Raw genomic sequence first — 27,934 nt, forward strand, 5'->3', positions numbered from 1 at the left:
ATTTATCAATTTGCTTTCAACATTATAAACAGAAATACGTTTTGACGAATTCAGGACGATTGCATGATTTATTACTGTAAATAATTGTTAAGTGTCTAGAATAATCGTGTCGTTGTTTTAAATATTTTTTTTAATAGTTGGGTACTAATTTTAATCAGAGACTGTTAAGAAAACATACGCATCCCGTTGGATAACGCCATCCTGCCTATACCTGCCATGAAGCAATCCGTGCCTATTTGGAGCCATGCAACTTAGCCATGCATGGGTATGCCATGCAATTTAGACTTACTGGTGGTAGGGCCTCTTGTGAGTCCGCACGGGTAGGTACCACCACCCTGTCTATTTCTGCCGTGAAGCAGTAATGCGTTTCAGTTTGAAGGGCAGCGGATGTAACTATACTGAGTCCTTAGAACTCATATCTCAAGGTGGGTGGCGGCGTTTACATTGTAGACGTCTACTAGGCTGCACTAAAAGTATCGGGAATGGAATATTTCCACTGTTCCTGTCATATTAAAATCTTTTTAATTGAAAACTCCTTGGTTTTAAAAATCGAATACCATTTATTTATTTTAAAAAATATTCTCGGTCTTGTCACGAGGTTTTGTCAAACTTGTTTAGTCGTTGAGAAAATGGAATTGACTCGAGAAAATTTAAGAGCGATGATTTATTATGACTTTCGAAGTGGTTTAACACAAAAACAGTGTGTTGACCGGATGATTTCTGCATTTGGTGATGAAGCCCCATCCAAAACCACTATTTATCGCTGGTTTGCTGAGTTTCAACGTGGACGTGTCAAGCTCAGTGATGATCCCCGTCAAGGTCGTCCAAAAACTGCAGTCACCCAAGAAAACGTTGATGCTGTGCGTAAGCTGATTGAGGAAGATCGACATGTGACATACCGCGAAATTCAGGCAACTTTAGACATTTGCATGAGTCAAATACAAATAATCTTGCATGAACAATTAGGTGTAAAAAAGTTGTTTTCCCGATGGATACCGCATTCGCTCTGTGAAGAGCAAAAAGCGGCTCGCGTTACTTGGTGCGTCAGAACTCTCGAAAGATTCCACGCAGGATCCTCAAATGCTGTATACAACATTGTATCAGGTGACGAATCCTGGATATACGCGTACGAACCCGAAACAAAAAACCAGTCACGAGTTTGGGTGTTCGAAAATGAGCTAAAGCCAACAAAAATTGTTCGTTCACGGAGTGTTGCAAAAAAATGGTGGCCACGTTTGTCTCCAAAACCGGCCATGTTACGACTATTCCTCTTGAGGGACAAAGAACGGTTAATGCAGAATGGTATGCTAGCATTTGTTTGCCACAGGTCGTTTCTGAACTCCGTAAAGAGAACTGCAACCGCCGTATCGTCCTCCATCACGACCATGCGAGTTCTTACACCGCGCACAGAACAAAAGATTTTTTAGAGCAAGAAAACATAGAATTATTAGACCATCCACCGTACAGCCCCGACCTAAGCCCTAATGATTTCTATACTTTCCCTAAAATAAAGAATAAATTTCGTGAACAGAGATTTTCATCACCTGAAGAAGCTGTGGACGCCTACAAAACGGCCATTTTGGAGACCCCAACTTCCGAATGGAATGGTTGCTTCAATGATTGGTTCCATCGTATGGAAAAATGTTTCAAATTTCGCGGAGAATACTTAGAAAAGCAATAAATACATTTTTAAATAGTAATGTTGTGTCACTTCGTTAATTCCCGAAATTTTCAGTGCCGCCCTCGTATGGGCTCCGGTAACCACTTAACAGCAGATGGGCTGCGAGTTCGTCCACCCATCTATGTAATAAAAAATAAATAAATAAAATCTTCGATCTAAAGGGCTGCTGAGCTTCAAAATGGCATCCGCATTTTTGTCTTCAAAACTTAAAAAAAAACAGCAAATTATCAACCACCAATCATCATAATAGACAATGTTGCGGTTAAATAGACCATCATCACGTCTATGTAGAACGATTTCAATGGATTTGCATGAAGCCAGAAAAGCTGTGACGAAAATAATAGTGAAAGATAAAAGTGACAGAAGAAAACAGAAAAGAAAAAACATTTATACTAAAGACAAGCGTGTCCTTTTTTCTATCCCTGCCTATTCACTGGTAGCCTAAGACCTCACGCTACTAAGCAGAAAAAAAAATTGCTTATTCATTACGTCAGAATGTCAAATAAAATTCTCCAAATTTCACAAGAACTTAGTAGTCGAAATACGAAATTCTTCATCTAAACATAACACTTTAAAATGGAATTTCCATTTTTCAACGTCTGCAATTAGTGTTGGCGTGCCTAACGCTGCACGGCGTTGCTGCTAATTGTTTAAGTCACGTTTTATCATCTGCAAAACGATCAGAATGTGAAAAATACTTGGTTCTTGTAATGCCAACGTCACGTATGTATTTAAGTCATAATATAACAACGATTTTAATATGAGACGTGACTTTATATAGGATGTATATAGTGTGCCATTTAATTTGTTGCTTCGTTTTTCGCGTTTCAAAATCTTAACCTAATAAGTGTATGGCTCTAATAAAGAATAAAAAAAAACTTGATTCAATTTTTGTTGAGTTAGTTGTTCGGTAAGTTTGCGGGTTAAGTGTACCAATATTTTCATCACAACAATCAGTTAACTTTTTTACATTTAAGTTACTCGAGCACTCATCTTGCTTACCGTTTATCAAGGGTCGGTAAAAATTAACAAGATAAAACTGACGTTACATATATTTACTTTGAAGCCGATTTTTATGTTAGTCAAACACCTAATAATGCATTCGTAATTTTTTTGTAATCTTGAATTATTTCGACCGTTGTCAGTGAGCGTGTAGAACATACACACACATAAAGTGTACCATTTAAATAGGAAAGCAAAATATAATTTTCGATAATACAAAATTTAAACAAGAATAAAACTCGACCTCAACGGAATAAAATATCATCAATGTAGTCGAAAACAATTAAATACACATGATCAAAAATAACTTAAAAACTGTCTGATCTTGCTTGATAATATTTAAGCGGAACTACATGAGATGCATCAGCTTTCAAATTAATAAAAAAACGATTCAACGAAATCGGTTCACCTAGAAAAAGCTCTGAAGTATCACGCATAGAAAACATAGTCAAATTGAGAACATTCCCATTTATTTGAAGTCCCTTAAAAACCGAACTGCTTACTTTATTTGAGGCCGTCAGTGCAAAAGTGGCCTAAGCATACCATAGTTAGTATGGAGATAATAAGTTTTGAATTTACTTTTAAACTGCTTCGTAGGCAAACAAATACGCGTAAAAATAATGTTTACAAAACCATCGGTTATCTATCGGTGAAACTCGGGATAGGCCTTGTTTTAATTGGTTTTAAATAAGTTGCAATATACATAAAAGGAAAAACATGAGGGCAACGATTTTTTTTTTTTGCTTAGATGGGTGGATGAGCGAGCTCACAGCCCACCTGGCGTTAAATGGTTACTGGAGTTCTAAGGTCGCAAGTATAGTTACATCGGCTGCCCCACCCTTCAAACCGAAACGCATTACTGCTTCACGGCAGAAATAGGCAGGGCTGTGGTACCTACCCGCGCGGACTCACAAGAGGTCCTACCACCAGTAAAAAAATCTCTTTCGCGCTGACTGCCTCATTTATGAGCTCAAAATAACGACACTTGACTTAGTAAACAAAGGGACGTACATACTTGCAATGTGCATTTTGTCGTGCGCCGTGCCGACCCGTTCGCCCACTACGCAAAACGGCCGTTTTAATCGGAGCAAGGCGATTCTTCTTTGTTTAAAGCTTGGATAAATGACGACTATTCAAATTCATAGAAATGTTTCGACGGCTTAAGAAAAATTTAACAATGAATTTCAGTTTTGTGTCGTCTTCGCGATAAACGAAAGTTCAGATCAGAGTTTTTCTTTTGTTGATAATTTTATTAATTCTTATTGGATATTATCTTTCACTATTGATTAGGAAATGTAAATAAGTAGTAAGTTTTAGTTTAAAATTTGGGCAGCTATTTTACCCACGCGATGGATAATTCAATAATATGGTGGGTATAGTGGCATTAATGTTGTGATTACATTAACAAACTAGGGACGACTTGTAAATAAATAGGATCCTATTTAACAAATCTGCAATCTTTGAAATGTCCTTTGAGTCCTATTTCCAAAGTGACGTCAACATTCAAGATGGCGATAAAATTAATGTGATAAACTTGTGTGGCGGGAAAGGGACGGACTATCTCTTGATCCACACCAACACTTTTTAAACGTTTATATCTTAGAACTTAATTAGATTGTTTTAAATGGACGGTATTTGATAAGCCGTTTTTGTTTTTATTAAACAGAATATTGTACTAGCGCTTCTCACCAAAATATTAATACGGATACAGCCATTGTCTATTTAGAATGAGAGTAAGTCAAATTCGATTCATAACACATAATACCAGGCCGTTCTTAACTGTTTATTCTCAAGGTTTTTAGAGGCGGATTTTACCATAAAATCGTGAGCGGTTTATCCGTAACCAGAGATTAGCGATTAGACAGACGCCTTCGTTACACAATTTATACGCGCTAATTTCAAAATATTATGTTATGTTAATCGTTTAACGAAATTTGATGTTCGATGATTAAAAAGCAAGGTTAACCGTTTTGGCTTTGATTTGTTAAAAATAATTTATTTCCTTGAAAATTTATCTTTTGCTAATTGGTGTTCTGTGATTGGAATATATGTATAATAGTTTATTACTTCAAGATGTTCAAGATACACGCACGATCTTGAGAACTAAAGGGAAAATGTTAATAGACACGAATTTTTTTGTTTTGTTTAAAGCCATACTTTGTTCGGAACCGAACTATTTTATAATTCCAAATTCGATAGCTCTCAGGATATTCTCTTGTTTTACGGATGTAGAATCGCGTACACGAAGCCAGATCTAGAACACAAAATAGCAATGAAACATCTGCACCAATGACGCTTATAAATCCAGCCGGAAATCAAAATCAGATTACTAGAAAAATCAGACGACAAGATCTCCAAAATAAAGTCATATTTCCACATTCAAATTGCATCGTTATTGTTTCGTAACAAATCATAAAGCACTTGTACCGCACTACAGGTAGAAGTAGCAAATAATTAATAGTGCTTAAGAACTTTTTCTGACGTATGCATTTGAACATGAGCCTTCATGCACAGAAATAAGTTATAAAATTGTTAAAGAGCAGACATAATTATTATAAAAATTGACAAGATATATACCAAAGATAATTGGGAAATTAAAATAGCGCTAGCTAAAACGTCTGATTCGAAAATAGTATAAAATACGAAGAACAATCACTATATTACACATAATATTATTTAACGAATCCTTATCACGATTTTGACATTTAATGAGTTCCCGGTATTTCGATGCTACAGCAGACGTCATGGTCAGAGGTAGATTGAAGACTGCGGTTAGGACGTTCGAAGCAGATAAATCCGTCCTACCTACCTTCCAATCCGTTTTTGGTGTTACCAATGGAACTCGATGACTCTGCTCGACAATACGCACTTTTGTCACTTGAAAATATAGGAAACTCATGAAATCAGAAAATTGCAGTAAGAACCCGTTATATAATAGTTTTTTTAATATGTAAAACGGTCAATACAAACTGGTATCTAAGAGACGGTACGCGCAGTAAGGGCAGATGATGAACCAACCCAAAGATGGGAAAATCAAAAAAGACGGACGCTAGGGGAGAGCTGGAGGAGGCCTTATATAATGCACTGAACTTAATATCGGAAAAATATTTGAGGATAGAAATACCTTTAGTTTCCGCCAGGTAAACGTTGGCAGTAGGTGGAGAGAAACAGTGTTAAGACTACAGAAGAGCCACGATCCTGACAAATAAGAGAATGACTAAGTAGAAGAAGGTTGATGAAAAGGAAACTTTTCTAAATTAGGTAATATTAGTAAACTGCTAACAATCGATCTGATATGAAACTGTAACAAAAGACCATAGTAACGACAATCTGACTGCCGCCATGCACGTTGAGGCAGAAAATTAAATTCTCAATCGCTTAAGTGAAGCTGTCCAAACCAAGCAAGCCGGAATCAATTATTTCTTCACAGTAAAATCCTGCTGGAATAGAAATGATAGAGCTAATAAAAGATTAAGATTCGAGAACCCCAAAGAATGAATATCTCCCAAATATTTGGCCAGCCAATCCCAATTCACCTATTACTTAACATTCGTGCAGATATTAAGATGTAATTTTTGAGACAAAAAAAAAAGAATTAAAAAAGTTGGTAACTCGACCGGGCAGTGTTGTGGACCTCGCGCCGACCTCGATGCGACCTCGGAGCGGCCGCATTCACCAAAGCTATTGGCTTGCAGCAATCGACTTCGGATATAGATAGACTTTTTTATATTCCGCGTCACGACATCACGAAATAGTTCTCTGACAACAACTTTTATTAATATCGCACAAAACGAAACGCTCGCTTTAAGTGGTGCAATGCGAATTCGTAAACGATACGTATCGTAACTAATCGGTCGTTGTCTTTTATTTACGGTGAGAATTTTTGTTTTTCAATAAGAAATGAACGAGTTATCCGTAAACAGAGAATATGCTTTATAAGCCTTTTAGTGCTGAGCTTGTCTCTACATATTTTGCGTAAAATTGCTAAGGGATTTTTGAAAAAAGTACCTTATAAATAAATACAAAAGTCTTTGCTAAATTCACAGCAAATTAATTCGAAATGGTTATTTAAAAGTGGTATTAACTTATGAAAAAGGTTATACATGCGCGCGCTAAGCCATCTCCGTACATTTGGGCAATGGTCGGTATTTCGACGCTCCGCACTTTATACGCATTAATAGAGAGTCGATCTATCGACAGTTCGCCCTCAAAGGGTTAAAGATGGTAAAACTATATTCGATATAACGCATTCAAAATACACATGCCGTAGACTCATAAAAAACCATTAGATTAAATTTTTATTATCTTTTTATTTTTTATTGAATTAATTATGAGCATGCTTTTGGATGTTTATTATTTTTAAAGTTCACGAATTTTTTTTTATTCAACTACATCTAACACTGAAATTATTTGCAGCAGACGAAATTGCGGGTTAACTAATTCACGTCAGTAAATACATGTAATTAGGTTTAATAACAATCCTGGTACCGTAACACACATCCGCGTAAACACAGCAGCCTTGTCAACTTCCTGAATCAAATGCTACTAAATTAATCAATGTTTATTTTGTTAAGAATCAGGTGTCTAATTTATCTAAAGCATGACTAATTTATTAGGAACAAGCTAAGGTTTCCTCGACATCGTCGAAATCTCAACGTTCGGTTGTAATAACAGGTTGATTATAATGACAGATATAACGTATTCAAAAATAGTGATTTAACTCAGGGATAATTTAGCTTAATGTAAACACTATGATTTGTATGGACCATGGTGTGCATCTCAATGTGTTTTCTTTTAATATTGAAAAAAATACTAAAGCGTGAATTCTTTTAAAATAATTATCAGTAAAATAAAAGACAATCATATATAAAGATAACAAATTTGTTGTACATATTATATTATTAAGAGCTTAAAATAAAAATAAATGAATAAAATTGTCAACACCGTTATAACCTACAAAAGTTACGAAAGATTCATAACCTCTTATGGGAGACTTAGCCAACGGAATCTGGGACAGAGCTCCGAAACTACATAATAAACGAATCTTGCCATGAACAAAAACATGCGTATAAATGGTCATTAAATTTCCATATTGTGCGGAACCGGCCGGCCGACCTTTCTTTTGATACAGTTAGACGACGCTGTCTTACAAACTGTATCGATTTATGAGGTGCCTCATTATTTTTAGGACGTTACTTTTACGTGCTTGATGAGTATATCAGTACGATGCACGAGATTGTCGACACCATGGCCACCCTAGGACACAGACCATTAGCCATCTTCCATTACAAAGTGAGCAATAGTAATAGTAATATTGAAACTATGAGTAGAATAGAATACAATTTAAAAAAATATTCATATGAAGTCGTTGCTTATCAGAAATATTGTGTATGCTACGTATTTCGAGCTACCATTTCGTTCAGTTGTAGCATCTTCAATGTATTTTAGAACTTAATTTGCCCGCTAATTCATAACCTCACTTCTAAATCTTTAGCCAATCAAATCCTAATTCATCTATTACTCGTGCTATTACTCGTGCAGGTCCTATTCTATGGAAAAAGGACATGAAAGAGACGGTTTTGTAATTGGATTTAATAATTAATAGTTTTTAAATCCATCGTCTTTTGAACTCAGCAAAACGAGGTAATGTATGATTAGATATGCCTGTAAATGCGTTGCAACGCGTAATGTATCGCCGCTTTGGTTTGAATCCCAAATTCTTCACATTATTTTTTTAATTCTAATAACGTTCAATTAGCAATTAGTTTCTGATACGCAATATAATTAACGTGGGTTTTTTGGTCAGAGTATTGATACAGAATATTCATTAACAGGTCTTATTACTGTTATCGAAATAGGGTTTCAAGTGTGGCGCGATGGGCGAACAAGTTTCCAGCTACCTGATGTTATTAATGATAAATAATAGGGGGAACCAAACTGGGATTTCCTACAGCACAGAAACAAGAAGCTGCCACTAATATACAATTAAATACATACATATAAATTTTACAACCCAAACTAAGACTGAATAAACATGTTTGTCACGGAAATGTTTGCCTTATGTGGAAATCGATTAGTTCAAGACCCTCGGTTCAGCAGTTAGGGGCACTAAGTTCTGTACCATCGAGTCAGTGAATCATGGCAGGAATTGGAAATTTTTTTTTTTTTTTTTTTTTTTTTTATTGCCTTTGTAGGCAGACGGGCATACGGCCCACCTGATGGTGAGTGGTTACCGTCGCCCATGGACTTCAGCAATGCCAGGGGCAGAGCCAAGCCGCTGCCTACCGCTTAATACTCTCCACAAGCCTCGTTTGAAGAAGGACATGTCATAGCGCTCGGGAAACACCGAGGAGGGGAGCTCATTCCATAGCCGGATGGTACGTGGCAAAAAAGATCTCTGGAAACGCACTGTGGATGACCGCAGTGGCTCCAGGTAGTATGGATGAACTCTACTCCGGTGGCGGGCGGTGCGATGGTAAAAACGAGATGTTGGTATCATCTCGAACAATTCCTCAGAGCACTCCCCATGGAACATACGGTATAAAATACAGAGGGAACCGAAGTCCCTCCGCAGACCCAGAGGCTCCAAACGATCCGAGAGAATGGGATTATCGACAATCCGAACGGCCCTCCTCTGTATGGAGTCAAATGGAAGAAGCTGGTATTTGGGAGCCCCGGCCCAGAGATGGGAGCAGTACTCCATGCGAGGCCGGACTTGTGCTTTATAAAGCAAAAGTCTTTGTCCAGGCGTGAAGCACCGCTTCGCTCTGTTGAGGACTCCCAGCATTTTGGACGCCAACTTGGCTTTGCCTTCCAAATGACTCCGAAACTGGACATCGCTCGAAACGTCGACCCCAAGTATCCCGATACTCTCGGAAGGTTGCAGGGATACTCCTTGGAATTGCGGCGCCATGACAAAGGGGTCCTTCTTCGCAGTGAACGCGCAAACTTGTGTCTTTATCGGGTTGAATTGAACCAAGTTCAATTCACCCCATTCGGAGACTCGCCCCAGAGAGTTCTCCACTTCAGACACAAGTTTTGATCGTCTCTCTTGCACCACGCTCCGAGAGAGACTCTGATGGCCGATATATCGCGCATCCCCCGTGCTATCATCTGCATAGCAATGCATGCCATCAATAGACAGCATGTCATTGATATACAGGATGAAAAGCGTGGGGGAGAGCACCGAACCTTGTGGAACGCCAGCGTTAATGGTCATGGTATCAGAACAGTCACCGTCTACAACGACCGTGATGCTCCGCCCATCCAAAAAGCTAGCGATCCACTTGCAGAGACCCTCGGAGATTCCGTAAGATGGTAACTTCGATAGAAGTGCCCTATGCCAGACCCTGTCGAAGGCCTTCGCGATATCAAGGCTCACAGCAAGAGCCTCGCCCTTGCTCTCCAAGGCTTCAGCCCACCTGTGAGTAAGGTATACAAGAAGATCGCCAGCTGAGCGACCGTGACGGAAACCGTACTGTCGGTCACTGATCAGCTGGCGATCCTCAAGATACTTCAGGAGTTGTGTGTTTATAATTCGCTCCATCACCTTGGAAAGCAAGGAAGTTATCGCGATAGGCCTGTAGCTCGATGGGTCCGACCGGTCACCCTTCTTGGGGATAGGGTGGACGTGGGCGGTCTTCCATGAAGACGGAACCCTGTTAGTGCAATAAGAGAGGCGATACAAACGCGTTAGCGCAGGTGTCAGCTCAGGGGCGCACGTTTTCAAAACCACATTCTTATAGAACTTAAATTAGTGCAGTCTAGACGCAGTTAATAAAAAATTGTTATAAAAATTGAAAATTAAAAATTCAAAAAACCGGGCTAACCTTTAAATATCTTCCCAACAGAAAACGATGACCGTGGGATATTGCCGTTTATATGGGTTAATACGTCCTCGTACAATGAATATTCGACGAAAGGAGAAAAAATAGCTGAAATAACACTAGAAGACGATTAAGGAACCACTAATACTAAAGATATTGAGATAACGCTTATAATTTTAAAATGGAAAGGTATGCAGTTATGAAGATAATGAAAATATTGTATTTTTTTTTAATTGCCTTTTTAGGCAGACGAGCGTACGGCCCACCTGATGGTGAGTGGTTACCGTCGCCCATGGACTTCAGCAATGCCAGGGGCAGAGCCAAGCCGCTGCCTACCGCTTGTATTTGTGTTTGTTATGTTGTATGTATTGTATTTGTTACTAATAACAGAAGTCTTTAGTAACCAAAATTTCCATTCGATTCGATCGTGGGATGGCGAAAGCTGGACCTTGGCCGTTTTGTGCTACAAGAATTTTGCATTAGTTGCGTGACCCAGTGTTTTTCCTTTCAGAAAAACAATAAATATCATTTATTTTATTTAAAGTGGGAAATAATGGAAGGCTTACGTCAGAGCCGTGGTCAGTTTCGTTGCCATATTTTCATACAAATTCAAGTAAATGGCGTCTGAGATAAGATCGTGACTACATAGCCGAGGCTGATGACGCAACCTTGCACTCCAGCTTATGTTTTGAAATATTCTGCTCTTTCGATTGCACAGTTATTGAATTGACTGTAGTGTTTTTTATTTTAAGTATAAGATCTAAGCTTATAAGAAACAGTAAACTGGAGTTAATTGGCGTTAAGACAGCAATTAGGTTCTATATAAATATATTATTTATCTAGCATGTTATTTAATATTGAACATATTAATTTTAGTATCAGCAATTTGATTTACAAACATTTTATTTCCTGGTAGATTAATTTTTTATCAATTTAATTAATCCAATTAGTTTTATAATTTTTTGTCTGATAATATTATTTTTAAGGTTATATTATTAAGTTAAAGATTCGTTGTTATATTTTAAGAGTACCTACTTGTTTATTTTCCAAATTCCCAAATAAAGTTGACCAAGTTATTTTGATCGACTTCCCCTTGTTACTCGTGTATTGATTTTGTTTATCTGTTGAATGTAGTAAGTTCATTAAATAGTCACACGTGTAATTTGTGAATAAATCGACTTCCGACTGTCCACGTTACTCAAACAATGGCGTTTAAAAAAATCGCCCGCAGTACCGAATTTCAATGATATTTCGAAAGTGACCGTAATTTGAATGGAAATTATTTGAGCGTGCTTACGTCGCGGCCGCAATACCCGGTGACAGTATTCGCTGTTAGAACTGTGGTTTCTTGTAGTAAGTAATGAAATTAAATTAAAATTTACTATTTTTAATATTGCGCATTCACAGTTGTAATTACTTAGTGAATTAGACCATATTCTTTAAGTCTTAAGTCGACAAATGCGTGCCACCCTATACATCTTCGTTCATAGTAGGAAGAAAAGCAATTTTTGTAATGTTTAATGTTTAAGATAACCTGCACAAACTAAATGACCAGAAAAATACTGGCAATAATTTGTTTGTTTAACAAGCGGTGATGGATTGCTCCCAACTGGGTCGCTTGTGAGCTGAATCGTTGATTGTATCTCTGTAGACAGACGATCAACCGTAAAATTTGGCTGTGACTAGCAATTTAGTACGTAAACGTATCTTACTTGCGACAATGGCGGGAACAACGGATGCTAGAATTAGTGGCAAGGCTGAAAATTGACAATTAGTATTACGTTGCAACAGTTCGATTTTTAGTGTGCGATGTTCCTAATTCTATTCATATCATCATTATTGAGGTCAAGATTAATTATAAGGAATTATATAGATTACTAGCGGACCCGGCCACACGTTGCTGTGGCTGTGGCTTAGGTTTTTGTTTCTAAATAACCCGCGGCCGCCTATGCTAATACCAAAAATTGACAACGTAAGAACAATTGGATTTCACTGTATTGCGTTTACTATGAAATAAATTTCACTTATACTTTAGCCTCAGAAACACGTGGTGCTTATGCCATTAAATTGTAGCTTATGTGAAACGTTGGTATTTTTAGCACAGCGCCATCTATGAGATATTAAAGTCACAGTATAACAATTGTCTGTAAAAACTGATTTAGGGCGCCATCTGTTTTAGACTTATGAAACTTACAATTAATAACAAAAATCAACATAAGAAATCATTTTATTGTTAATTAATAAATATTGCGACCATTCATCGAAATAAAAACCATCCTATCTCTCAAGTTGGATCGAACTGCACATGGTGTGCGAATTTTATTATAATCGGTTAAGTGGTTTAGGAGTCCATTGAGGACAAACATTGTGACACGAGATTTATATATATTAAGATAAGGAATTATTAATAACTAGCAACCCGCCCTCGCTTCGCTGCGGAAACTGTAATTTATTATTGATTTCTCTACTATTTAATGGATGTTATTATACATATAAACCTTCCTCTTCAATCACTCTATCTATTAAAAAAAAACGCATAAAAATCCGTTAAAAATTTTAAAGACTTAAGCATACATGGGATACAGGGACAGAGAAAGCGACTTTGTTTTATATTATGTAGTGATAAGTAACATTTCACTAGTAGACAATAATGTAGGTATTACCGTTTTTGTTTTCAAATTGAAACTTTTTGGACAGCAAGATATCACAGTACGACACTATTTTATGTAAAGTTGAGAATGTGAGAGCTGAACCACATAAAACCTATATTGCTGGTAATCTAACCTTCCTCTCCCCAATACATGACCCAAAGAAGACAAAAAATGATGAGATACGGCGTTGCAAAGAAAGAATGATAAAATCATTATATACTTATATGTTGTTGTTTTTCATTTTATAAAGTCATAAACGTCAATTAAAATCTCGTTTCGAGGTGTTAACTTCCTGATGGTCAATAGTGATGCCAAGTTTTTGCAGGCGACCGCAAAATCTGAGGTCACGGATAAGAATTACCAATACAATTTTTTTCTCGAACTACACGGTTGATTAGTGTCGAACGAGCATGTAATATGTGTATTCAAAAACACAATAGTCTATGTATTTATAATTATTTTTTGTTTGCTTATTAATAGACTTGTTATTTTGTTCGGTTGTCGGATTACGTAAATTTAAAGTTATTAATAATTGGTTACTAAAGTATTTATCTAAAACGATATATTTAATTTAAAAGTTTTATGTCTTTGGCGTGATGTTCAATGTCGAATGCCTCTATCAGACATCGGGTCACAGCTATGCGAATAAGGGATTTGTTTTGTTTTAAGTTAATTCACGTTAAAAATCTAATTCTTGAAAATCATTTATAGTGCTTATTGCACGAGTATGTAGCCAGGACTTTTCACGTATATGGCGTTTTCTTAATAAACGTCGTGCAACTGAAGCCTTGCGACCAAGCGCATTTGCGCAACGTGTTTGTTATTTGAAATGTTATAAAAAATTTACTAGTTTAAATTTAATTGAAATCAAAATATTTGACAGATTTTTTATTTTTTTTGTTGTTTATATGGGTGGACGAGCTCACAGCCCACTTGATTTTAAGTGGTTACAGGAGCCCATAGACATCTACAACGTAAATGCGCCACCCACCTTGAGATATAAGTCTCAGTATAGTAACAACGGCTGCCCCACCCTTCAAACCGAAACGCATTACTGCTTCGCGGCAGAAATAGGCAGGGTGGTGGTACCTACCCGTGCGGACTCACAAGAGTTCCTACCACCAGTAATTACGTAAATTATAATTTTGCTGGTTTGATTTTTATTACACGATGTTATTCCTTCACCGTGGAAGTCAATCGTGAACATTTGTGGAATACGTATTACATTAGAAAATTTGATATCCGCTTGCGAGATTCGAACACCGTTGCATCGCTAGATACGAATGCACCAGACGTCTTATCCTTTAGACCACGGCGACTTCAGCTTTTCTCGTTAATGTTTAAAATTATTTCATAATGAAGTTTTTAAATACAAAAACTCTATTGTAATATCGCGTTAACCTTTGCTTTAACACAGCGACCTTTAAGCACAGTTCTTTTAAAGACGTCCCAGATTCCTTTGATTATATAAGTAGGTCACATGTTAATGAATAATAGATTGATTCATTCTAGTTACGTCTCATTCTTCACCACCACCGTAAAAGTGAATTACAGAATTTTGCCAAATGCTTTTTTAATTTTTTTTTTTTTTTTTCCTACCTATGCTGATAGCCTTAAAAGGCTATTTCAGCTTCGCCCTAACGTTTATAGGTGAGCTTGCGGGGCTCAACCGGAGAGTTGCTAACACTGACCCTAGCAAGAGCAGTGCTTCGCAGAATCTACCACCGGATCGGAAACGCGACCCACTGAGAAGCAGGCAGCGGCTTGGCTCTGCCCCTGGCATTGCTGAAGTCCATGGGCGACGGTAACCACTCACCATCAGGTTGGCCGTATGCTCGTCTGCCTACAAAGGCAATAAAAAAAAAAGAGAAGATCCGGCGAGAAACTCAGTGGGCTAATTTTTTAACTAGTTAACTCATTGCATTTAAAAATAAATATATTTTCCTCCATATTTTTTAATTTACAAGATGCATAATGAGGTACACAACATCAAACTTTGTCATTCACTAATGTTTTAGAAGAAAGGCTATTTCTGTTACCACACGTTGGGAGATGATCAAGAGGCTTAGCAAGCGACATCCCCGCTTTCGAGAACGTATATACATTGTTAACGGCTTGTCAATCATGAGCATTGCTGAACACGCTTATCTTTAACACAAATGACTTCTTGAATGAATGTTCTTTTGATGACATGGCGACTATTTCGTTACGGCAAACACGCATGTTATTAAAGTGTACAAATAATACAAATTGCGTTTCTCCAATTTCCGAATCGTTAGAATGTTTTGGATTTCTTTGACCCGGTAACTGGGTCGCGTGCTATTACCTTCGAAGAGAGATATTTTTGACATATAAGTGTGAGTCAAGGCCCGCATGAAACTGCTCAGTCATGTGTGAGCTGTATTCCGTGTAGCAAACTGGATCTCACCTATCCAAGGTTGTGTGATATTTGATCGTATTTATCTATGTACGACTTTATATTCACACTAGCTAATCTAACATATGCACACATGCCTGTGTATTATATACACATATTAAATCCGAAAATTTTACACCCCTAAATTAATAATTTTTTTTTGTTGTGATTTGAATTGTGTATCTAACCATTCCCAAATTTACACGACCACACAGGAGGAATTTACTAACACACACACACACACACGGAAAGAAGAATTACATACTCGTATATACCTATATTAAAATGGTGCTTACGAACATTAAATTACTTAAAATAAACTACAAAGCCAATTTACGTTGAAGTATTGCTTTCTACTGTCATAACTTCTAATTCAAAGCAATACGGTTTCAAAAATGTGTTTTTATGACTGTTTATTCCTAAAACAAAGGTTATATTACTTAATTACAATAATACAAATGAAAGGGAGAGAACGTCTTATTCTCACGAAGTGCCATCATATAAATAATCATTAACTCTAAAATGTATCTTGTTGCACAAATGTACTTTGATTAGTAATCTGTGGACTAAGCTCTTAAATCTGTGGTAACTGGAAATTTTGTGGGATATCTTTTTTTTTAAGGGATTTTATGACCTGGTAACTAAGACCTTTAAGTCATGTCTTATTTTGATTTATATTCTTATTTTTATGAAAAAATGATGATATGGAGTGAAATGAAATGAAGATAATTAATTAATCAACTGGGATGAAATTAAATGAAAACGTGCACACAGAGTACCCTAAAAGAGTTAGCCGATTTCTTAATTCAAACCGAGCAAAGGGCATATAAACCAACAGCCCAGTTTTTCTTAAGCTTTCGTCGTACAGAGTAACACGCACACGAAATTGAATTATTAAACCATTATTTTTTACGGACGCACCACCTGTGCTTTTGTTTGGATGCTATTTCACACCATTCACAATATTATGTGCAAACTCTTACGAAATTCAGTGAAATTTTTCGAAAGCCACATTATAATTGATGTAACTTTCTATATACTGTCAAAGGGCACTTGTCGTTTGACATTTTGAAAATTACAAGTTAAATGCGACCTTTTCGCGGGACGTTTATGTTTGATTAATATTGACCTTCGTGATTTCATAGATTTCTTCAGCACAACACAATATATCGTATTGGTTTTTGATCGGTAAATGCTATTACCCACTTTGAGACATGAGGTTGAAGCTTACAGAAGTGTTTATACAGTTCCGCTGATGGTATTATAGCCTTGCACAGGTAGGTACCACTATCCTGTCTATTTCTGCCTCCAAGACGTCAGGCGTTACGGTATGAAGCTATCCCAATGTGGATGACGGGATTTTCGTTGCGATTATTAAGTTGTCCGATACTCATTTAATACTAGGTACACCGTTACCTGTTACTAATGCTCAAGATGTATCGAAATCATAACTGTTAATGTAAATGACTTGACATTGACTAGTTAACGAATCGTTATAGTTAATCTAGATGGCTCTAATACAATAGCAGCTTAGTGTCAATAAATATTAACTCTAGACCGTTTCGGAGGATCCATAGAAGATGAAGATAGAACGAACACTTTAGAATCTGCGATATTATAAGCCCTCAAAAAAATCTTTATTTAAGCCTATAATAATAAAGAATTACAAACACGTATGCAACCCTAAATGTAAACACTGAATAATGTCGAACACACGCTGACGAAGCAAAATCAACTTTCGGCCCTCAACAAAAGACCTATAAGAAAAACAATCGTTGTCATATGTCAATCAATTCGACACACTTTGTTAGGTCCGGATTGACGGCCTTAATGTCGCGACGTTGCAGGTGGAGCAAGGTGAACGGTGCACTCTTTGTTTACACTTGACAATGAGCATATTTTTGACACTGAGTAGTATGAGAATTATATTGAGTATGAAAGGAATATTCTAGAAACGGGAATAACATTTTATCCCAATGGTTCATGTTGGTGAACTATAAAATGTAATTGTAAGCGTAAATACTATATACTATTTCAGATATTATTTTGTGAATTTGCTATGTAGCTCGAATGCAGATTGACGTAGGGGAATTTGTAATATTTTTTAGATTCCAAGAATTTACAACTATCATGTCCCATGTATATGTCCCATTACAAAATTTTTGCTAAAAGTTTCAATATAAAATATGCTTGCAACATTACGAAGGTGCACAAATAAGTTGTTGAAAATAAGTTAAATACAAAGAGTGATACAGGAAGAATATCAGTAGTATAAAATCGAGATATAAAATCGAAATATCTGGTATCAAAAGTATTCAATAAAATCACTAGGCCAAATTTCTCACAAGACGCGTTCAGAGATTTCACATTCGCTTCTAGAGATCCCGCATTCAACATCTTTTGCATACAGAAAATCTAGTCGCATCTGGTAATTTGCATACACAAAATCTAGGCGTACACGAAATTGGTGTACCAAGCTGTGTTGTTAGTTTCAAACTATGTGGCAACATGATCGAAAACTATTTATTCGCTAGCTACAAAATCCTTTTTTTAAACTTTTTGTTCCATAACAAACACGTTTTATAAATTACTAGCGATCCGCCCTCGCTTCGATTCGGTAACTGTAATTTATTATTGATTTCTCCACTATTTAATGGATGTTATTATACATATAAACCTTCCTCTTCAATCACTCTATCTATTAAAAACCGCATCAAAATCCGTTGCGTAGTTTTAAAGATTTAAGCATACATAGGGACAGACAGATATAGAGACAGAGAAAGCGACTTTGTTTTCTACTATGTAGTGACTTCATCCTAACTAATGTTCATCCATTTTATACTGTGTATTAGATGATCGTCTGCACTAGCATTCTACCGGAGTAAATATTTGGTATTCGTGATTTAGATCTTGGATGCGCTTTTGTCACATATGATTTTTTGGATACTTAAAGGCGGGAAAAAAACTAGACCATTAAAAATCAATTTCATTTATGTGACTCAGCATATCATTTAACTATTCAATGTTAATATATTTTTAAATACTTATTTAATATAAAACAAACACTTATTAATGTTAATGCTATTAACATATTGACTGCCATGTAGGTCACCGGTGCCCTATGCGGCGCACTGAAGTAATTGTGTCCGATTCCGTCACTAAGGCGCCGCAATATATAGTAGACTAGAGAGACGAATCCGAAGACACTGAGAATTAATCTATTTTTAAGAGTCCTAAAAGACTAAAACATAGTTTAAAAACGACAGAAGGCAAAGCTAGGCAATCGAGGCGTTTAGTAACAGAAATCTAAATAATTACTACAGTGCGCCGCGTAGGACACCGGTGACCTACATGGCAGTCAACGTGTTAAATGAAATTTTGAGTTTTTTTTGAATTTTGAATTTATTACCGTATACGTTATTGATGCGCGATTTCACTATTTGTAGACGATGTATACGCGACGTGAATATACTTATTTAGTTTATTTAAAACTTTCACAGATCCAACCGAATCTACTTGCTTACTTAAAGTTGAGGGTAAAATTAAATAAACCCGTTCTTGTGAAGTATTATGTTTTAATACAAAATCCCAATATCTCCAGATTAATTAGAATATACAAAAAAGTTACATCACGTAAGTGTTTAAATATACAAGTTAGTGAAGTCACACAGTACAGAAATAAATAAATACTGAATGGGCGTTGGTAAAGTTGCTTCAGATAATCCCCTTAAGACATCTTAATTTCATCAATTACAATTCTCATACCGGGATTCTGAGAAGAAAATGAGGCTCAAAATCATTAAATGATACGAATATACACGGTAAATACCAATTATCTGTATGCTTTTAAAGTAATCGATTAACTAATCGAGTTTAAATCGATTTCTCCACACGACACGTTTCTGTTCGACGAAAGGTAGAAATCAATTAGTTTAGTTATCAGTTTGATTGTAATCGTTTTAATGGAATAAAGAAATACAAAACTAGATGTGTGAATTTTTTAAATTATTCGGGATGAGTACGATGAGTTGAATGAGTTTTAACGTGGTGTAAAATTTAAAATACTAAGAACATATTGTTAAACGATGGCCGCCATTTTTAAAACTTGTCATTTTAACAAAAAAAGACAAAATTAAATAATAATATCTGAATTGGAAAACGGCAAACAATGTTTAACTACAGTTAATAAAAGTCATTAGATGAAAGTAATTATGATGTTGACGTATCTAAAGCCATCTTAATTAATAGATTCGACATATTTTCGATCTTCATTTCACAACATCAACATAGAGGCAAAAATATGGCGTAAAACCGCACAAGATTGCTTTGAACGCTCAAACAGACGTACTCCATGGATTAAAAAATATATTGGGTATGCCATTTTATGATAACTAATAAGTTGATGATTGTATTTGTGAGCCCACAAATAAGACATTTACAGTAGAATATAATGTAGTATATTGAAGAAAAGCAATAGAAAGAGGTAATTAAAGAATGGCAATAGAACATTAACCAGCGATTTTTAGAATACTTTTCTGTCTGTTTGTTTGTTCGCGCTCATTTTCGGAATATCAAAAAAGTCATAAACTTCAATATCTGTTTGTTTAATACTCAATAGTTTTAAGATGAATTCGTGTATTTAGTGTCTGTGTAGTAAAGTTGAAGTCAAGTCATCCATTTAAATATTCCCAAGGCAATTAAATAAAATAATTTTCGGTTTGCTGTTACTTTTTTTTTATTGCTTAGATGGGTGGACGAGCTCACAGCCCACCTGGTGTTAAGTGGTTACTGGAACCCATAGACATCTACATCGTAAATGCACCACACACCTTGAGATATAAGTTCTAAGGTCTCACTATAGTTACAACGGCTGCCCCACTCTTCAAACCGAAACGCATTACTGCTTCACGGCAGAAATAGGCAGGGTGGTGGTACCTATCCGCGCGGACTCACAAGAGGACCTACCACCAGTAACTTAACTAACTTTTTAAATTGCTTCAAACATAAAGCTAATTTAACGAAAATAAAGAAATAAAAAATAAATAAAAACATGCACTCACGAATCTATGTACACAATTAACTTATAATGGTTTCCCTCCATGGGAACCGCAGAAACATTACTAACCGCTGTCGAAGTTATGTAAGTGATAATAGTCCGTGACACGATTTCAGAACACAAACGTTAGTGTTGGCGTGTTGTTTTTAAAGTTTAAGAGAACAATACTAATCCATTAAATCTTGAATTAAATAAAAAAAAACCCAAAACATAAAAACATTCTCAAAGAACACTTATGAACCGTCAAAAATTCAAAAGGAATTTGTAAATGAGTTGTCCAAACAATAACACCAATATGCTCTTAACCTTCGTTTTTAAATAACTTAAAAATCCTTACCCTTAAATGATATTTTGTAAAACCCCTAAAAATTCAATTATCAGGTCTTGTTCTCACCTCGGAGGAGATCGGGTGAGTGGGTAGTGGAGTCGTTTAGTGGGTAGGGCCTTAAATACCATCCTTGGGCCCGAGGTTCGATCTTGTAGAATTCAATGCCTACTGAGTTTCTCGCCGGATCTTCTCAGCGAGTCGCGTTTCAGATCCGGTGCGGTGGTAGATTCTGCGAAGGACTGCTCTTGCTAGGGCCAATGTTAGCAACACCTCCAGTTTGAGCCCCGAGAGCTCACGTACACGGTATGGTAACGCTGATATAGCTTCTGAAGGCTATCAGCAAAAAGTAGGAAAAATTATAATTATTCAAAGATAAATATTTCATTTGGAAAATATGCAATGGAAAAATGGCAAATCCAGTTTCCTTCTCTACAACGTCATTGTTATGCTATACCACAAACAACAAATTCTCGAACGAAAATATATTTTGAAAACGGATCAATTTTTCCAAATAAATTATTATTGAGGGCCGGATGAAAAAATATGTATTAGGCAATTTTTCCTATCAACGATCTCTTTGCACAACAAGTTCAATTGTATAATCGGACATCGAAATGTCTGGAAACGTGCAAATATGGCAGCGATAAGCCGCATTATGTACAAAGTATTTCACCTGCACGGCATTGCAACACACTGCCGCACCAACAAGCGCCACTTAATATAAGTTCCTGACAGTGTTTTAATCAATTCTTGTTAAATTATACTTTCGATTACGATAAATTTATCTAATATTTGAGCAACTGGTCTGCAGGCTTTCGTAATATTTGCATGTGCTTGTTATTCAATTTAAATGTATGTATGTAAAAAGCTTTATCAAAAACGTGGGCGTTATGCAATGCTGTTTCTTTGTGCTCCCATTTTGGAATTGGAACTTTCGAAGTCGTACGAATAGTGTACAATGCTTTATCCGGCATTAGAAAGTGTTCGTTTTACAATAATATTTTGCTTTTATTTTGTTAATGCAATTATATTTTAGATTTCTATATAACATTCGTTTGGTTTTCAAGTAATTCTCGAAGGATAGAACAGTTAACACAGCGATTATTCTGTTTTCAATAGGCTGTTTCTTAGACATATTTTTATCTCTTTCCTGCACTTGATCAAATCGAAATGACTGATGATATGTATGAATGATATGTATTGGGCTCTAGTAACCGCTTAATGATTAGCTAGTTGGGTTGTGAGATTTTACACTTATCAATAACAGACTTAAATCTCTATGAGGATATTAGAATGCAAATTTTTATGGAGTTGGAACGTTTGCGTACATTTGCCGTTAGGGGCGCTGTTCCAACTGCCAATTTGAGTCAACTTTTACGCTATCGAGAGCGTTAAAAAACTCGCACTAAGCACACTGATAATAAAATAGGGTAAATTCGTAAATTTGCATTTGAGGTATTTTGAGCCTACAACAATCACGCACTAAAGATGTTTGAAGCAAATGGTGCAGAAAATTTAATTACGGAAAACATTTAATGGTAAGATAGTAAGCCTTTTGTGCACACAATAAAACTTATTTTTGTATGGGCTGAAAGAGAAACTGATTGTAAAACGGGATCTATACCGTGATGGTATCTGCTAGTGATTCATTGAGATATGACGTTAGCAGATTTAAAAGTAAATGTATGATTGATCATCATGCACTGTTGAGTGAATTTACGCTGCTTTTGGCGATTTGGTAGGCAGCGGCTTGGTTCTGCCCCTGACATTGCTGAAGTCCATGGGCGACGGTAACCACTCACCATCAGGTGGGCCGTATGCTCGTCTGCCTACCAGGGCAATAAAAAAAAGTGTTTAAATGTACGCCCGATTATTTGTTCAAAATGTGGGTTTTTTTTTTATTGCTTAGATGGATGGACGAGCTCACAGCCCACCTGGTGTTAAGTGGTTACGGGAGCCCATAGACATCTACAACGTAAATGCGCCACCCACCATGAGATATAAGTTCTAAGGTCTCAGTATAGTTACAACGGCTACCCCACCCTTCGAACCGAAACGTATTACTGCTTCACGGCGGAAATAGGCGGGTACTTTGAAATTTTTTCACTATAGTCACGCACTAAAATGGCGACTTCGATGGAATTCTCAAAGAAAAGATTACCAGTTATTGCTGTCTTTTAATACTCGAATCAAATTTATAGATTGTAAATGCACAAAAAAAAATCGACAATATCTTGAAACCTAACTAAACAGTGTTAACGAATTTTTTTGTACAAACGAGATTTTCAAACAAAGCAACATAAACAAAGAAAACTATTCCTTACAGTACTGTATATAAGAGCTATAAACATCGGAAGCTACTTTCCTTCGATACATAAACCGACAGATGTTTTCGAAATAGCTCTCCAAGTGGAAAATTGTTGGATTTCGTCTTAGGTCGTTGCCCGTTCGGTGTGACCGATTCGTGATTACTTTGATATCGAATGAAATCTAAATGTTTTGAAACCCGTTATCTTTGAACCTGTAAAAAGGCAGTAACGTTTTCAGCGTTTAGCTTCACGTTTAATTTTATCAAATGACTAATGAATTAGCCGTGGGATTTCGTTGAAATTGGAGCCTGTTTTTGAGTTAGTATGGCCACATTCACCTCCTCGTCGATAGTGTATTGACTTTTGGGGGGGACGGAAACGCGAAGAGCGATATTGGCAGTTTATTATCCGTTTAATATTCGTGAAAGTATACTATAAGTGTGAGGAAGTAGTATAAAAACGCCTTACATTGCTTCAAGAGTTTTTTCTAAAATTCTATTAAGGACTCCGTGAATCGTCACGTTAATAGTATAAAAGGTCAAGTTGCCAATGTCCGTAATTTTTTGAATACTATTACATTTTATGATTTACATATACCGCGGTCTCTATCCCTCGCTTGTGTTGCTCAATTGGTGTATGATATTCGAGTCTCTTTTAATTATAATGTGTCTAATTATTAGAGCTTAGAACAGACGTGATATGACTAGTATCATCATTATGAAATGGTAACAATTTGTCTTTTGCCGTACCAAAGCTTGCTTCTAGTCAAAATTTACCACTTCGTTTGGTGTTCCTTAAAATGTCTTGTAACGAAAATCGATTCATCTGGGAACTTACAGACTATTTTTAGTCTTATTTTTCAAAGGATCCAAGTTTTCCTTAACCGTCTTCAACAATAACAAAAAAACTTTCCCAAGCCTTTTTCGTTGGTAAACATGACGCGAGCGACCAAAAAGTCAAGGACCTTTTATGGTACATTTTATTTAAAACAATATTCCAGTTTGTGAACGTGTATAGAATAACTTTGTCTCCGGTTTATCTCTGTGTAGATATTTCACGAGTTCGTTGTAGGCGAGGCTCCGAGATCTTGTACGGGCTCATGCGTGACCCACTTTGCTTCGAAGCGAGTACCGTTTTCAGTTTTTGCTTCTTTAAGTTCATTGTAAAGGCTTTTTTTTTTTGTTTTAACAGGTAAACATATTTAAGTAAATGCTCCGGTAAGCTTGCTGAATCCTAAATGAAAGTTTAATGAACTTGTTTTTAGAGGTATTATAAACGGAGTATCCAATAATAAATTTGTTTGCATTAGCACGCCGCTTCTATTGTTCCTAGTAAAACAATATTCATTTTACATACATTTTCTTCTTGTTCTTACCCCACGGTTTGTGCAATCGGCGCAGCGGTCTACTTATCATTCTGCATAAGGTTTTGGCATGAGTTTTACGACCGACCTTCTACCCACATCTATATAACCTAAGAACTTTTACTAAGATAAAACCATTAGCCAATTCCTCCTAACAGCTTGCGATTATTTTATGTACGCAAATATAAATTGTTCATAGGCTAATTTTATAGGATTGTGATATGTGATAAGTAATTCATATTTTCATTACTTACGTATATAGGTATATTACAAAAGGGCACATCTATTATGTCACTCAGATATCTCGCAATGACAGTTTTTAAATTTAGTTGGAATAGGTTAGTTACTAATCACTGAGCGAAATCACATTCAAGATCGGTGTAATCTTCAAAATTTTCGCTTGTTAATAATCTAATTCAGTCAATTAAAGATTTTCCAATTCCAACGAATAATTTACACACAAGACGTTTTTCATAGAAAGTGGTTGGATATTCGATGGTTATTAAAAATACAACTTTCTCGATCTCGACTTATCAATCTTGATGTGACCGTGCTTGGTTCGTTACCAGTTTATCACAAGTCTATCTTGAGTTCAACGTTTGTTAGTTTCTTTCATTAGCATCACTTTCTGTTGATTCGATTGGGAGCACGTTTTCTGGAAAACGTTCAAGATTGTTACAGCTGGCTTTATATTTCTGATTTGAAAGAGCAACGCGGATGTCGTGTTTTTTTTTTCTTTTTTAATATCATTGCTCTTTTTGCTTTCAAAACTTCTTTAAACGGAATACGAAAGGGACAACGCGATCTAAAAACGCCAGTCTAACAAACTTCGATGGTGCTTTACATGTTTCGATGTTCCTAACTCCAAGCTGAACCCTTGATATTTGGATCGAAATTATTTTCAAACAGTATTTAATAGAAACTTTTGACTGCACTTGAGTGATTTGGAAAAAAAATAGCAATTCTCATAAATTTTGAAAGTGCTTTATTCTTCCAAAAACAGACAGCGTTCTGGTATATTAAAAGTAGAAAATAAAAAAAGATATTAGCTCTACGATCTAGGGAGGATACTACTATATGGATTAACTAGAAATTTTTCCTATCTGGCTAAATTATTTTATTAACCTCAGCGACACGATTTGGGATCAGAATCGGGCACGCATGTACCAAAAACAAATACGCCATTGTCATATAAGATCCTTATCGCCTCAAAAATGGAATTTCGTGAGCTATTCCGATAAGATCTTGGAGTTTTTCGTACTTTTAAGATTTTTAGACGTGTTCTAATTTTGATGCTACGATTGAAATTTTTATTTTAGGCGCAGTAATTGATGCCGTTACCAGCAACGTAGAAATTTATATCGTTTGAAAACCGTTAATAGAATTTTTCATCGTGTCAATGAAGGCTATAGTTACATTTTCATTTCAAGGCTTTGAACGTGTTCAATTGGCCGCGTATTTGTGTGCAGCTGTAAAGGTAATATTTGTGTAAGAGGAAAATGTAGACGAGTTGAGAGAATGATGATTACACATGGTAACACTAAAATAATGCGATCCAAAATGTAGATTTGATATTTTAGTTTTATCCTACTGGAGCTGTCTTTTAGCCCACAGATGTCCACTGCTGGACAAAATTATATTTATATAAAATATATTTTTTTGTTTGACTCAATTGGTAAAAAATCAAACGGTTCACTTGGTGTTAAATTTCTTTATTATTCATTTATTTTTGGAAAAGTAAATCCTTAGAATAGTTAGTTATATTTCAATACTTATGTATATTAACTTATTTTTTTAATGGAATTGTACAATTAAGTATTATTATTAAATTTCGTTATTGAAGATTATATTCGCATATTTTACATTATTAAGCTCTCAGTGATTTATTTTTATTTAACAAGGTGTTGCTTTGCGATTTTCATCTTAAATAGCTGGTTTGGAATTGTATCTTAGCTTATATAGGGATCATTAATAATGCTCAATGAGATTGAATTGATAGTAGGTACGAGCTGGCTCCAAGATCCGGTCTGAGCGGAGTGTCAATGTCAATGATATTGTAGTTGTTTTGTTGGTCTTCTTACGAATATTCAAAGTTACTTAAAATATCTAATAGAAATAAAATGGCGTCGTAGATATACTGTATTAGTAATATTCAAACATTTAATTTCAATATTTTATGTATCCTAAGCTGTTGAGCTGACGCAAGGTCACTGTTTCAAAATGTTCCACGTGAATTTGAATATGCATTTAAAACTAATATCGATGTTTCAAAACTGTTATTCGAGAAATACATTAATTAAAAAAAAAATATAAGTCGAATAATTTAAAAAAATATTATTCTAAATTCAAATATAGGTAGTTTAGGCTAAGCTAAGAGCGACTAAGCCTTATTACGCGAAATTTGAAATCGCGTATGACGTTGTAAAATTGTATGCTCAACTGCTTTTAATTCTTATTTTAAAAAAATACTCATAATAAGTAATGCCTTTTCACTCAGAAGATACTATGTAACAGCGTCTTGTAGGCGGTTTTTTGTTGCCAACATTTAAAAATCAAATTAGATCGTGGTTTTTTTTTCAAATGATTACCGTTCTCCTTGCGACCTTCCGACGGTCACGGTTCCATGCCTGTAACGAGATATCGGATAGAAATCGCGTCTCGCTCTATAACGACATCGATACTTAATACTACTAGACATGACATTACTAAGACCCGGTTATAAAATACATAATGTTATACTATATCAATGTATGCATATACAGATCTAGTTTGTCGGTGTCTGGTGAAATAGTATGCATGCGTGTGTGTGTCAAATACATAGTGTGTGTAATGTTTTCTTTATTGATTCAATGTACCTTTTATGCATTATTTTAAAAAAATATTAGCATTGTGCACTTCTTCCCTATATTCTCTATAAGTGTGGAAATTTTCATATTCCTCCGCCCGCGCAATTTTCGTAAAAAGGGATACAAAGTTTTCGCTGCACGTATTAATATATAGATAAAAGACTGGCAACATTCACATTTAATGTAATCATTGTTCAATAACTAAGCATGTGCAATATGCTGGTCGTTGGAAGCATTATTTCAATGAATTTAATATTTATTTTTGATATCAATTCACTACCTGAATAACATTACGCGTTGTTTGAAATTATTTCAAAATTCAGCAATAAATGCAACGATTGATTGTGTTTTATGAAATGATGCTATCATTAGTTGTTTGTTTTTGAAATTGATTACTTTTGCCAAAATATTTAATTACTTAAATTTGATTACTGTCCAGTCATGTGTCACTTTTAA

At 35.8% G+C, this 27,934-nt stretch overlaps 1 protein-coding gene across 11 annotated transcripts in view; it reads left to right on the top strand.

Moving 5' to 3' along the window:
- LOC101738416 (uncharacterized) overlaps positions 1-27,934 on the top strand; it is a 178,837-nt gene that overhangs the window by 8,884 nt on the left and 142,019 nt on the right. The gene's annotated exons all lie outside the window — the stretch shown is intronic.

The sequence above is a fragment of the Bombyx mori genome, chromosome 11 (genome assembly GCF_030269925.1).
Source record: "Bombyx mori chromosome 11, ASM3026992v2".
In the NCBI taxonomy this organism is placed as follows: Eukaryota; Metazoa; Arthropoda; class Insecta; order Lepidoptera; family Bombycidae; genus Bombyx; species Bombyx mori.